This window comes from Brienomyrus brachyistius, unplaced genomic scaffold, assembly GCF_023856365.1.
Source record: "Brienomyrus brachyistius isolate T26 unplaced genomic scaffold, BBRACH_0.4 scaffold32, whole genome shotgun sequence".
Lineage (NCBI taxonomy): Eukaryota > Metazoa > Chordata > Actinopteri > Osteoglossiformes > Mormyridae > Brienomyrus > Brienomyrus brachyistius.
In genome coordinates, this window is record NW_026042307.1 from 252,526 (window position 1) to 266,865 (window position 14,340).

Here is a 14,340-nt window from a genome sequence, read left to right on the forward strand (position 1 = left end):
AATGGCAATCAAGAAAAAAAAAAACATGCCTTTCTCAAGAGGAGCTTTTTGTAATGTTTCACCAAACATTCAAGGAACAATTTAAAATATTTGCAAATACTTAAAATCTACAGAATAACAAAAAGCAAAGCACACGTAAAACAAAAAAAAGTTAACCTACAGTCTTTGAAGATATGGGAATTACACACAGGCTTAAATTGTATTTTCTAGACCACTGCCAAGTCACATAGATAAGCAATCTAAGTTTATTAGAAAAGTCTCGTTCTACGTTAATGGAACGACATCAGGCTTTAACTGGGAGATGGCGCTAGTTTGAGTCTCACTTTTTCAGTGGAGTCTGGCCTTCTTTAGCTACTTTCATAGAATACCCCCCTGAACTAGCACTAATCTTCCTTCAAGAAATAAGCTTAGTTTATTCAGGAATAAGTGGTACAACACACTCTCATAAATATTTTTAAAGGTTTTTATTATAAAACAAAATTCTTGGATCTGATTCTCTTCTTCTCCATTACCAACGCTAGAAAGAAAAGCTTAGTTAGAAGACAAAAATGAAAGCAGAATGCATAGTATCTGAATTAGACCATAGAGTACACTACCTGATCACATGGCAAAGATGTAGTTACCGAAGTACAGGAGGGCGGTAGAATTTCATGTGACTCTGGTTAAACTTCTGGGCTCAGGAGGATTTTAACAGTTCCAGCAGTGAACCAACAGCGCCACAGTAGCCCTGTAAAAAAATTAAAACCATTATGCACATTATAAACAGTATACATTCATTTTGTGGTGCTCATAGCAAATAAATAACTGCTTTATGAGAAAAATCATAAATAACGGAAATAAAAACTGTGCATCAACCACATCAACAAAATGGCTGATTCTTTAGCAGCTTATAGGAAAAGTTCATAAGCTAGCAGCCATTAACATTCATTACCTATTACAAGACGTCAAGGGAGGCTTGAGGTTAAAATGACTCATACCTCATGCTGAAGAAACAGCGCTTTAACTTGTCCAGCAGACCAGTACTCCATAGAGTATGTCAGCAGCTTCATGGACAGCATGTTGCCTCTCAGGAAGTTGCCCACGAACACCACTCTCTCTATGTTCTTTAAAGAATAAAGAAAGCAGTTAGCAAACAGTTTCAAACAAATTCTCCCGTTTAAAACAAAAATATACTTGTTGCCCCGGTGGTCACTGAACAGCATGAAGGAAAAGCTTTTACTACTATTGGAATTTGGGTTTTAAATCATGGGAGACACTAGAGAGTAACTGCATTCTGATGCTTGTTAGACATAAAAAACTGTAAGAAACTTTTAATATCTTGACAGAATAGAGGGCAACGCTGTTTATTAGGGAAAAGCCAGAATTCTGTCTTTGTTCTGGATATGGATTTGCTCAACATAATGGCAAATTCCTTTAGTAATGTGGTTCGTCCCATTCTGCATCACGTATGTGAATCATATATGAACAGAGCACACAGGCACGGTGTGTGTAAGTCCTGACAAATGTTTACCTCATTCCGGGCACACATCCTGGTGATGGAGCCAATGTTATTGGTGACGGCAACTAATGCTGCTCTGGCCAGATCTTCTTTTGATACTGAATCACGCTGCTCCTTCGAAATCATGTTTCCAAAACTGAAACAAAGATAAATAATTTATCCATAATAAATAAACCCTATTTTTTTCTTCTCTGACATGTCTTGGTTATTCCTGCAGCATCAGGTATCATGCAGATTATGGCTGACACCTCTGGGCAGTGGTGGCTTAATGGTTAGGGAAGTGCACTTGTAATTGAAAGATTGCAGGTTTGAATCCCCGACCAACAAGGCACCACTGAGGTACCCTGAGCAAGGTACCGCCCCCAAGCACTGCTCCCCGGGCACTGAATTAACTGCCCCCTGCTATGTCACATTGTCACATATGGGTTAAATGAAGAGGACACATCCCGTTGTTGTGCAGTGGTGTGTCAACACTGATCATTAAATTCTAGATTTAAACATGACTGAGGGTTACTGCATGCCAGCTGCTTTTCAGATTACTCAGCACCCACCACCTCCAGACATTCTTCCTTGCTATTGACTTTTTACAGTATTACATTGTTTAAGCACAATTTTAAGCCTTGATTCAGGACCGGGGATGCAGGTCATTCTAGGCTGACTTAAATATTATATGACTACATCCTACCTGGAGGCCACAGTCCAGCCTGGGAGACCAAACCTCTCATAGTCTCCCCCATAAATGTCCTGCACAAGCTGGTCCACCCGTGTGCTGCCATCTCCAGTGCTTCCTCAAATGTGGAGCAACCCGTTAGCAGACAGCAGAGTCCATGGAACGTTCCTCTACCAAGACTGAAAGCCAGACAGTTTCAAACTGTTAATCAATATTATCAATATTAGCTTTAGAAGATTTGAAAATTATCACCAGAGGCTAGCTCACCTTGTTCCAGTGACACGTCTAAAATTGTCTCTGCCATGGACTGCCAGAATGCTGACCCCAGATCCAATATTAACAAGTAGGAATGGGAAAGGGTTCTCCAGTTGGAATGGAGGGGGATCAGCCCTGATCAGTCCCTAACAGCCAGCTCTTGCAGCGTTGCTTTCCGTCCGCCTTCCTTGTACTGGCTCTCACACACGATCCGGGTCACGGCACCAGATGTAACCGGTCAGTCCCTGCCCACATTCTGCGTTGTTTTAGGGTGTTATCAGGTGTGTGTGTGGGGTGCAGGAGGAAGGGATATTAAAGACGCCGTTGTCGTTCCCGAATATTCCTGTTGGGAACAATAAGGAAAGGGGTAAACTTCATATGCTCTGGCCCTCTCGCTCTCTCTCTTCCCGCGTGTGCAATACACCAAAGGGCCGCCAGCGCGCCAGAGGAAAAACGCGCAAATTATTCAAACTAAACATAAATCGGAAATGATACAGAAAATAATGCCAATCTAATACAAATGAAAACATACCTGTTGGGAACAATAAGGATAGGGGTAAACTTCATATGCTCTGGCCCTCTCGTTCTCTCTGCAGAAAGTAAAACAATGTATATACTTATGTATAGACATGTTTTCTATCCCGTACTTGATGAATGATAAATCAAATAATTATACAACAACTGATTTATTAACTCGGGGGACCCCGCCACTAGATACTCAACTCCTCCCGCGTGTGAAATACACCAAAAGGAAGAGGAAATGAGGTCGAGACCCTTATAAAGGGGAAAAGACAGAGGGCGGGGCGATGCAGGACAAGTGCATCATGGGAAGGTTTAAAGGATATTGTACCCATCAGGTTAAACAGAAAAAGGAAAACAGAATCTTGTATAATTATGAATTAAAAGTAAAATAATAACCTGTTACATTAGCATATATAACGTCCGTTGGGAATGAATTTTTGCCACTGCTTAGAAATTTTAATCACTTCTTGTTATCTGTTATTTAATTGTAACCTTTCCACAATTTCCCTAAATTGACTGGCAACCACCAATACATTGTGCAGTGTATACACCCATGATTTCCTTATATTTCCTATCCAGCGTTTAATATTTCAGTGCAAAATACTCTGTACTCGTGCAAAATATTTGTTCTTTGGCGCCTTAGCATTTAACATTGTCTGAGCGATCTTAAAGTTAACATGGACTTGGTTACAAAGAAAGCAGAATACTCTTCTATAGAACATTTATTTATCAATGTGCGCATCAAAATTCACGTTACGCAATTCGGGCATGGGTGAACCGTTAATTAACGTACTAACATGTTCACCATTTTAATGTCTTAGATTTAAATTATAAAAACCAACATATAAACACATAACCAACGTGTGCTGTTGTTTTGTATTACAGAAAATATGAAATCAACAGTTTCAGCCTACATCTCTATAATGTATTTTACTCTTACTGCGTCAAGTTCTCGGAAAAAAATAACATTATATAAATATGAAGTATTACGAAATTTTACGTATTGTGTCGTAGTAGTGAATAATGTGCTATTAGCTAACAAAGCTAATTGCAATCTGCACAAATGACAAGATTATCTTTATGAAAATTGATCGACATGAGACGATTAAATTCAATTTCACACGGTCTTTTATTGATTAACTGTTGGTTGTGATAGGTCTTCAATGTATTATGTTCACATTATTGCAGTCCGCTCCCTTGTTGTCCCTTTGCTCACAGGTCTGGAAGTGAGCGTCAGCCGGCATGGGAGTTTAGACTAAACAATTTTAATGGAGGGTAGGCGTTCTGAAGGTAAAAACTGTCAGGAAATAGAAACGTTAAATTTTGTAATGAGTTACATTAATCATAAGTGTTTTTGTCAACATTACATTATAGTATATATGATATTATTGAGGGGAACTATTCCACATCTCAACAATGGAGGGGTCCTGTCCTTCCGCCCCCCCTCCTCCAAATCTATGAGTGTTCATCACTTAAGAAAAAGAGGACGTTTAAATAACAGCTTTAACTGTATTTTCCAATAAAACTGAACGTTAGGTTGAGATGAAGTTGAGCTAAGGCTGGGTGATACGACCAAAAATGATTTTATCACGATAACAAAAATAAAAATCATATCAGTCGATGGCGATAATTCTCGAAGTGAATGTGAGATTATTTCCAGATTAAAGACTGCTTTTCTCCTGAGTGAAAGTCGAAGAAACCAGATGGTTAATTACCAAGATGAAGTTGGCTTCTTTATTGTCAGAATAGTCAGTGTGACATGCACTTGCCACACAGCATTTCACAAATCTGAGGCAGAAGTTGAACAGGATATTTTAGTCAGCGCTGACTAAACGCACCGCTGGCATACTTCCTAGCTTCTCCAAATTCTCTGTTCATTATATTACTGTCTAGATTTCTCTTTGCTGGAATTTTCCTGTGGACTCTCCTTTTGGATTTCGCTAGATTACCCTTACTGGACTGGTTGCTTTGGATTTACCTGCTCTCCCGGTGAGTTGCCCTGTTTTGACTGTTATCTTTTGTCTGCCTGTTTGTCATGTTTGATTTTGCTTATTTGTTCAGTAAATGCCCCGTTTGTGTTTTTATGGATGTGTCTGTACTTGTACACTGTTGCCTGTCCTGACAAACGGTAAAGGTGTATCATTATGATACAAGCATGAGATCAGTATTTATCTTGTGTGATTCATTACTTGTTCTTTCACTACTTCACAAAGATTGACTGAATTAGCAGATAGAGTAACAAATACAGTAACTCGATTCATTAATGATGAACGAATGTGATATTGGTATGTAGGCCTACTTAGACTTAGGTTGTGTTTAATTAATACATGAGTAATATCATAATACTACATTTTTTATGCCCCCTCAAGTAAAGTGCTTTGTTCCGTATTGGAGAGGAGGTAATCAGACTACCAGGTAATGATTACTATTTACTAGATCTCTACCAGATAGTCAACGGAAGTAATGGATTGAAACAAAACATTTTGCGTAAGATTGATTATTACCCTTCCTTATACGGTTCAAATAAGGGATTTATTCGACAGCATCGTCCTGAGTGCTGATGTTTGGGGCACAAGGTGAAGTGTAGGCGGGGATTTTGATGGTGATAAGGGTTAATAGGAAACACCTGTGAGGCGGAAGTATGAACAACATAAATTGTCAGCGAAGGAGTAAGGAGCCCCCCTCTCATGCTCGGTGGTGCTTGGAGTCCATGATGCAGCTGCCAGATGTGAAAGCGTGTGCGCTGGGGGAAAATTATTGCGTTGTGAGACAAACTGGTGGGGTGCGCCGAGTTGGGAAACTAACGACGCTGGTCCGCGATTGGTGGCAGCAGCGTGGATTCCAGGCGCCACAGGAGAGGTTTGTGGTTCCTTCTAGGAGTTGGATTATTGCTTGTGTTGTGGGTTTTGTTTTCGGGGGATTGTGCTGTCTTCCTCCGACTAGTTAATTTAAAATTGTTTGATATGAATTGATTTTTTTTTCTTGTGTGTTTGTGTCATTTAGGAGGAATCGCATGTGATTTTGGTGTTCATGGCCCTTGTGTTGATGTGAGCTGCCCAGGCATTTTTATTGTTCACGTGTGAACTCTAGCCGGGTGTTTTAGCTGAGTGTGAAATGTTTTCCCAAGTGTTTTAGCAGTCATAGGAGCTCCCTCAAATCTGCACTTGGCATCTGTGATTATTAAAAATAATAGATTTCAATGTTACTAGAAGGGGAAATAATCTGAACATCAACTCTAAAGTGAGTGGGATCATTTTATCCTCAGTCGTGCTTCTTCGGGGTTCTGTGCTTCCTAAGGTGGTGTAAAGCCTAAAGCTCCCTAATCACAGACTCCCACTCAGCTGTTTGACCTTTTTAGGTTTTGTCGCATCCTTAGTGTCCTTCAGTCTATATCTGAAGTGGACTGTACTTCTATTCATCGTACGGCAGCTTTCAAATCAGTTAGCGGTGTCAGTTTGTAACCTATGTTAATAAATATACACTGAAAGAAAAGCTCTTTGAATTTACTTGATTATAATATGTACATCGATTCCACTTGAACAAAATATGGAATTCTAACGATTTTTATCCTTTGCTTTACCTACTGCTTGCAGGTCAAGCTAAAATGTTTCTTTCACATCAGTACTGCTTAATAAATTAACTTTGATCCAGCATGATGTTTAGAATTATTGCAATATAAATTTAGTGTGTAACGGTGAAGTAATTCCATCACGTCCACAATAGCCGATTAATAACTGTAAATCTAACTTTTTTTAATGCAAACGTTTCCAAACTTATTCTGTACCTTTAAAGTAAATCCATCATGCCCTTCATACCCAGTAGAATATGGTGAAACTAACTTGATTTTAAAGGCTAACATTAAGCAAATGTATTGTATGCATTTAAAGTATACTTATGTCCTACTTACCCTGCGATGGGCTGGCCCCCATCCTGGGTTGTTCCCTGCCTCGTGCCCATTGCTTCCAGGATAGGCTCCGGACCCCCCGCGACCCAGTAGGATAAGCGGTTTGGATAATGGATTGATGGATGGATGTCCTACTTACCCACTAAAATACAGTAAAACTAATCTCTTTTCAAGGTTAACATGCATTGCACACATTGTTACAGCAAGATTGCAGAGGAGAGCCAAATTAGTAAAAAATAGTAATATGAAAGATTTGCATTGACAAAATACAAGACAATTCTGTCGCAATATTCTTACTATGCTTGACGCTCCTCTACTTACGAACCTTTAACTTCCAATTTCAGACATACCTACGAAGAGGACTGTAAATCCAAATCTTGTTCGTTGGGCACACGATTCCTCCCCGCAACAAAAATATATAAAAAAAGACAAACGGTTAAAAGAAGGTATATTCAGCGCAAAAAAATTCAGTGACTGCTTCACCTACTGTAAGGCGGAAAACACATTGACCCCTACATCATACACACAATACGGTCACCTGTAAGCTATTTGACAGACACATCCAAAGCCACATTAATCACATTTTAATCTTTTAAAGATAAAGTTGGCTAAAGTTGGTTATATGGTAAATCAATAAAACTAATCAGACCTTTTCTTGGGAAAAACTACCTAAATGATATAAAGCAACAGTACCACAGTCAGCATAGATGTAGTGTAATTTTTATGAGAAAAATGCGCTCATTTTGGACATGGAAGATATAAAACTGGTTTCTGTCCGCTTTTGCTTTGTGAAGTGTCAGTGCTGCATATAAGACTGTTACGACCATCAATTTATTTCATCCATCATTTACATTCAAATTCAATTATGTTAAGGACATAAATGAATGCCGCTTTCAGAAAAGCTGTGAATGATTTGAATTGTTTAGAGAATCCTGGACCTATCGGAACTTGAACTGGTCAGTTATAGTAAACTAATTTAAACCGTTACGGCAACTGGGTAACATTAATTTGGTAGCTGTGTGCAATGGGACAATACATCCATCCACCCATTTTCCAAACCGCTTATCCTATTGGGTCGCGGGGGGTCCGGAGCGTATCCCTGAAGCAATGGGCACGAGGCAGGGAACAACCCAGAATGGGGGGCCAGCCCATTCCAGAGCACGCTCACACACCATTCACTCACACATGCCTACGTATGGGCAATTTAGCAACTCCAGTTAGCCCCAGCATGTTTTTGGAATGTGGGGGGAAGCCAGATTACCCGGAGGAAACCCCACGACGACATGGGGAGGACATGCAAACTCCACACACATGTAACCCAGGCGGACACTTGAATCTGGGTCAGCCACCGGAGGTTTTTGCCCACCTCCTCCACGAGGTGCGCGTCCTCCTCGAGGGATATACCCTCTAGGATGTCCTAGCTCTGGCTCACCAGGTCCCACGCCGGGGGATCTTCTCGGATGCCGGGCTGGGCAATCCAATATAGCACCTGGTCAACAAGACTGAGGTACTTCTCCTTGGTCACGGTAGGTGCTCTCTTCGCTTTTGGGTCCGTCATTCTATCAGAGTTGCACAGGTTTCAGTGGGCAAGCAGGTGGGCAGGAGGCAGGGAAGGACGAGGCAGGGAGGCAAAAGTCAGAAAAACGGGGATTTATTACTGGGAAGACGGCTATGGGCAGGGCAGGACGGAACAACAGCACTCATATCGAATAACATTGACTAACAGCAGGCTAACATCAATGACGGACAAAAAGCAGGGCAAGACGTGGACTGAAATAGACAAGACATGGCAAAACAACAGAGTACAGCTGGGTACAATTAGGGAAGCACACATGGATAATCAGGGGGACGTGGCACAGACGAGGATCGTACAAGCCGGGCATTACAATTTAAAAAAAAAAAAAAAAATTATTTGGTCATGTTCTTAGGATAATTGTTCTGCTGGAAGATCCAGTGACGGCCCAGTTTCCTGGCGCAGGCAGCAAAATTTTGATTTCAAATATCCTGGCATTTCATAGAACCCATAATGCCATGTACCATAACAAGGTTTCCAGGGTTTTTGAAGGAAAAACAGCCTCACAACATCACAGAACCTCCACCAAATTTTAGTAGGGATAAGGTTCTTTTTACTACATCCATCCTTCTTTTTACACCAAACCCACCTTGAATGTTTGTTACCAAAAAGCTCCATTTTTGTTTCATTAGACCATTGAATTTTGGTTCCAGTCAAAGTTGTAATAGTCTTTCACAAACTCCAGGTGTTTGCGTTTGTGGTTGACTGACAAAAAACTTTATTTTTTTCTAGCATACAATCCAAATAATACGTTAGAATAAATGTGGTGTCTGATGGTTTTTTTGGAGACCCCGAGATTTTACTTTGTCTTGTAATTCAGCACCAGTGATCCTTGGGGGAATTTTTGCCTCTCTTACAATATTCCTTACTGTTTGTGGAGGAAAAATAAACCTCTTCCAGGCAGGTTTGTAACAGTTTCAGTTGTTGTCCATGTTTTTATTTCCCTAACAGTAGAAATGGGCATTTTCAGGCGAGTAGCAATTTTTCATACCCATTCCCTGACTTATGAAGGTCAACACACTTCTCCCTCATTAGTTTCATATGTTCTCTTTTCTTTGCCATGTTGAAGGATGACTAAAGGAATTTGTGATCTATGTCACCCATGTTTGTACCCCAGTTAATCAGGAAGTCATGAATGACAGCTTGAAGGTTCCTTTTCACTTCAACCAACCCAAAGATGTACAATTTACAGGGGAAACATGCTTCAGTTACATTGTGTTCACTAAAATTCCCAGGGGTGCCAATATATTGTGGAACATGAATTTTTGTTAAAAATAATTATTTCTTGATGAAGAATTTGTTTTTCTTTGAATAAATTTGTTTCAAAGAAAGGTTGAATGTATCTCTTTTTTTCGGTGTGAGATGAAGCTACTTCACTGAAAGATCGATTTTTTTTGTAACCCTTTTTACAAGTTTTTACAAGGAGTGCCAATAATTGTGGAGGGAGCTGTAGGTGGAGGAACAGGTGGAGTAGGCGAGGAAGGAGGCAGGAGGGGCACCGGGAGAGGCGAGGAGGGAGTCGAAGGGGACCACGGCGCAGATGAGGAGGGAGGAGCAGCCGCAGCAGACGACTACACAGCCACAGCTGGAAAAGGCGTAGCCGACCGGCCCCCAGGGGGCAGGGATCCCCTGTAGGGGTCCATTAGGGCCATCAGGTAAATGAAAGAACTCCAAAAGAAGACGTCTCCATTGACGGAGGCGGAATACAGTAAGCGAAGGCTGTATACTGGATGCAACAGCCAGACATCCAGGAGGACCCTGCAGCTCGTGCCTTGGCTATGCATATGTGGGACGTCCTGCGAGGGATTTCCCCGTTAAAAAGAGGTGAAGCTAAATTTATGGTAGGTCTGGAGTCCAACAGAGATAAACAGGCAGCAGATCGGCCTAGACTGCAGTATGTCCATAGACCCGCTGGCTGATCAGCCCGATGTGTCCCCGAGCATAAGCTGTAAGAAGAAGCGGAGAAACCGGAGGCCCCCAGAAAAGTCGACAATAGTTCTGGGAGCCATCTCTCTCTCCCTGCCATTACTCCCCCCGCGGATAATCAGTAGGAACCCCTCCCGATCCTGAGCCCAGCGGCGTTCGCTCCCGACGTCACCACTACCGGGTTGACGCACAAGCGTGTGTCTGATACAGCCGTTATGCGGCCAACATTGGCAGCTCACTCCTTCCGGGAATCGTGCCTGGCTCTTAAAGAGGCCAGGGCAATTTGGGATGCCATCCCGCAAGTCCCACGGTCCCTGCTCTTGAGGCGGAAACCCTGACGGCTACACCTGATGTTTCCGACCCACTGGCACCTGATGTTCCCGACCCGCCTATTCTTGTGCTGTCTAACCAGCCTGTTCTGTCCATCGAGCCTGACCTGCCTGTGCTGCCCAAGCCTGAACTGGTCTCAAAGGTCCTTAAAGGGGCTATGTCCCAGCCCAGGCTACGTCCACACCTGGTGTCCTGGTTCCGCCTGTCCTGTTTCCAGTCCCAACTCTGCGCCACCAGTCCCTGTCCCTGTGGAGGTCCTAGACTGTCAGAACACCGCTTCTTTCCCCTTGGGGGGAGGAGGAGCTTGAATGGGATCCCTCAGAGATTTCACTAATGGCCCCAGTGGACCCCTACAGGGGACTGACTCCCCCTCCATCGCCTCAGCGTGGTGGATCCTGGCCAGGTCCTCGCCTTTCAGTGTCCCAAAAGAGAAGAGGACACATACGTAGGGACCGGGCCGCACCCGCCCTGCCCCCTGGCTCACCCTCGGTGTCCCTGGCTGTGGCTCGGGGGGCGTCTGTGGGTCCTCTGGCTTGGCTCGTCATTCGCCTGCGGATCCCCTTACTACATCGGTCGGCTACACCTTTTCCAGCTGTGGCTGCACAGTCACCTGCTGCGGTTGCTCTTCCCTCCTCACCTGCGCCGTGGTCCCCTCCGACTCCGTCCTTGCTTCTCCTGGTGCCTCCTCTGACTCCCTCCTTGCCTGCTCCACCTGTCCCTCCATCTACTTCCTCACCCTCTGTGAGGTCTCCTTTGGCTCCAGCCTCACAGTCGCCTGCAGCCACTCCTCGCCCGCTGCGGTTCCCTCAGGCTTCTCTTTGTCCGCCAGCCTTTGTTACTCCTTCTTCTCCTTTCGTCCCTCCTGTGTCTGCTTCTCGTCCCTCGGTGTCTCCTCTGTTCTCTACTTGTCCTTTTGTTCCTCCATTCATGGTGCCCTTTGTGTCTCCTTTCCTGGTCAGTTTGTCTGCATTCCCTGTTTTGTGTCAGGTCCTGTCTTACTTCCTGTCCCTGTTCTGTGTTCTGTTCTGTTCCCGGTCTCCCATTGATGGTTGTAGGAATTATTAGCTCAGGCAAATTTTAATGTCTCCACCAATATGTTTTGAAAATAATTAAATTTTAATTAAGTATTATTTAATGCTGATTAATTATTAACCAATTGTTATGCTGAATGGTTGGCTCCTCCAAACTCAATTGTGGTATCCCCGTGAGTCGGTTAATGTGAGACTTTAATGGGATTTACTAATTACCAATATCACTTAGTAACCTGAGTTAAAAGGCTCGTCCACCGAGCTGCATCACCAGGTAATGTAAATGATCAGTAGCGAAGCTCCACTCTCGGCCGATGAGAGAGAGTCTCATGATATTTCAGGCGAGTTTGAGGTTTCAGAGGATGTAGCCAGATCGCACATAGGCAGGGACTATTGTGAGCACTCAATGAACGGAGGCTGAAGTTGTGTAAAAGATATGCATTTATTCCTAACTAACATAAGACTGACACTATACTTAACACAAACAACAAACACAAAATAACGGAATAGAAACAAACAATGTAATTATGGAAATACAATGACCGGATTTCAATGAGTAACCTTCAAAGCTTTGTCTTGGTTGCAGTTCTCTGTCCAGCTGGGCCTTCATTGGCAGGCTTCAGGAGGGTTTCTTATGGGCTTCTCTTCTCCTGGGCTGATGTTCTCTGTCTCTCTTTGGACTGATGTTTTTCTGCTACTCCTCAGGCTTTGTTCTGAGGTGCCAGGTTTTTATGGTCTAAAGTTCATGAATAAGGATGACCAGGACTTCGACTCCTGGACCAAAGGCTGACCATCCATTCGGTGGGCTTTCGGAAGGGGGTCTGTATCAGTCTTTTTGGGATTTATGACCAGAATGATTCCCCTTTACTGATGATTTTCATTAAGCTGGTGTAACTTTTGATACATACACTTTTATGGTAACCAGGAGTGAATTTCCATCAGTTTGATACCAAACATGCCATACTAGCCTAGCTGTTCACACCTCATACCATCTGTATTAATTAATTAACAATTACTTATCATGTATGTTACTGACTCACATCAGTATATGGTATAGGTTTTTTGGGTTACACCTCAACAGATGTTACACTTTATACAGACATTACATGACATATTCACATTCAAACAGCACATCTTACCCTTAGATAGGCATGGATAATGTATACATTGATTCAATTCTGTTAATATACTGTAGCATGGTGGAACACAAAGAGCTTACTATCGGCCACAAAGATAAGATAAGGTCCACAAAGCACTATGGAAGAGATGGGGGGGGGGGTTGTTAAACAAAGAAAGAAGAATCTCTGAAAGTTAGGACATACTGGTTACACTATTTTGATTTTCAAGATTCTTCTGGTATAACCCTGTGAACATATATGCAGTAGTAGCTATAAAGTATTATGAAGTATAAAGTAGCTATGAAGTATTGTGAAATATTGAGAAGTGTTTCACCATGTTGTGCTCTACCAGCATTAAAATCCCTTGTTTTGGATCTCCGTGTGCCTGACCCTGATTCCCCGCTTCCTGTTCGCTCGCCCTGCACACGATCATCACACACGCCATAAGAGCAATGCACTAAATGGTTAATAGCTCTGAAACCAATTGAGACAGCCATACGAAGGTGTGCTTTCATCAGTGGACTCTGGGGGACAATGCACACCCCTTGGATTTTCAAGATCACGTTCTGTCTAATAGTTATTAATTATTACATTGTATCCATATTACATTCCATTGCTCTATTTCATACATATTGACAGTTAACTTATGACAGTTAAACATTTGAATCCTAGCTTCTTATATGCAAACATAATTACTTTCCTTATAAAAATTAATCTGGAATAATGAAGACATCAAATTTAAGAATTAATAACCCTTTTGTGTAAAAAAAAAAAAAAAAAAAAAGTAAGAATAACTGTAACGACCGTGTGCGGGTCAAGCCAGTGGGAAAATCAGGATTGGGCAGACGGAAATCGAAAAAGACAGGGTTTTTTCAGGCAAAACACAAACATACGGTGAACTACATCAATGACAGACCTAGTCAAACAGACTTGAATGCGGACTGAAATACACAAGACAAGCCGAAATAACAGGAAACAGATGATCACAATCGGGGCAGCACACGCGGTTAATAAGGGGGCGTGGCACGCACGAGGATCGGAGGAGCAGGTCATGACAATAACATTCTATTAATCTCCCAGCTGATCAATCGAGAGGGCATTTGCTCACATAGTCTGAATTTTTAACTAAATTTAGTGCTCCAATGTCTCCTACAGAGTACTCTTTTGTTTTTGACACAATTCTTTTACGTCTTCTTAAACTAATGCAAGATAGCAGCACACCTGACAGGATGCCAGCATGTTGAAAAGATGTCACAATAAATTTAATTAACAAAAGATTAAAAGTGGAATAATAAACACACCAGAATCCTGATGCATAAAGTTGCCACTTTGTGGAACATTATAAATATGAAAATTACTAAAAAAAATATCAATTGCAATATAGCCTTTACTTTAAGTAACAAATATTGTATAACTAACAAAGTAAAAGTATTTATCCCTTATAATTTTTATAATAATAACTACCCATATACTTTTAAAAAACATATTATTTATTTAAAATGGCTTCTCAAATGTT

At 42.0% G+C, this 14,340-nt stretch overlaps 2 protein-coding genes and 1 pseudogene across 31 annotated transcripts in view; 1 reads left to right on the top strand and 2 right to left on the bottom strand.

Moving 5' to 3' along the window:
* The window catches only part of LOC125721112 (pantothenate kinase 3-like), a 341,923-nt gene that overhangs the window by 208,914 nt on the left and 118,669 nt on the right, over window positions 1-14,340 (bottom strand). The window contains exon 1 of one of the 18 annotated variants that reach the window (XM_048997083.1): window positions 2,436-2,453. The exons of 15 other annotated variants lie outside the window; for them this stretch is intronic. The gene's annotated coding sequence lies outside the window, so the exon portion shown is untranslated. Of the gene's footprint in view, window positions 1-2,435; window positions 2,519-14,340 lie in introns of those variants that run through there. 2 more of the 18 variants (XM_048997082.1, XM_048997081.1) reach the window with 2 other exon arrangements.
* Window positions 1-14,340, top strand: part of LOC125721116 (pantothenate kinase 3-like) — a 355,646-nt gene that overhangs the window by 175,404 nt on the left and 165,902 nt on the right. The gene's annotated exons all lie outside the window — the stretch shown is intronic.
* On the bottom strand, window positions 459-11,402 carry LOC125721078 (pantothenate kinase 2, mitochondrial-like; annotated as a pseudogene).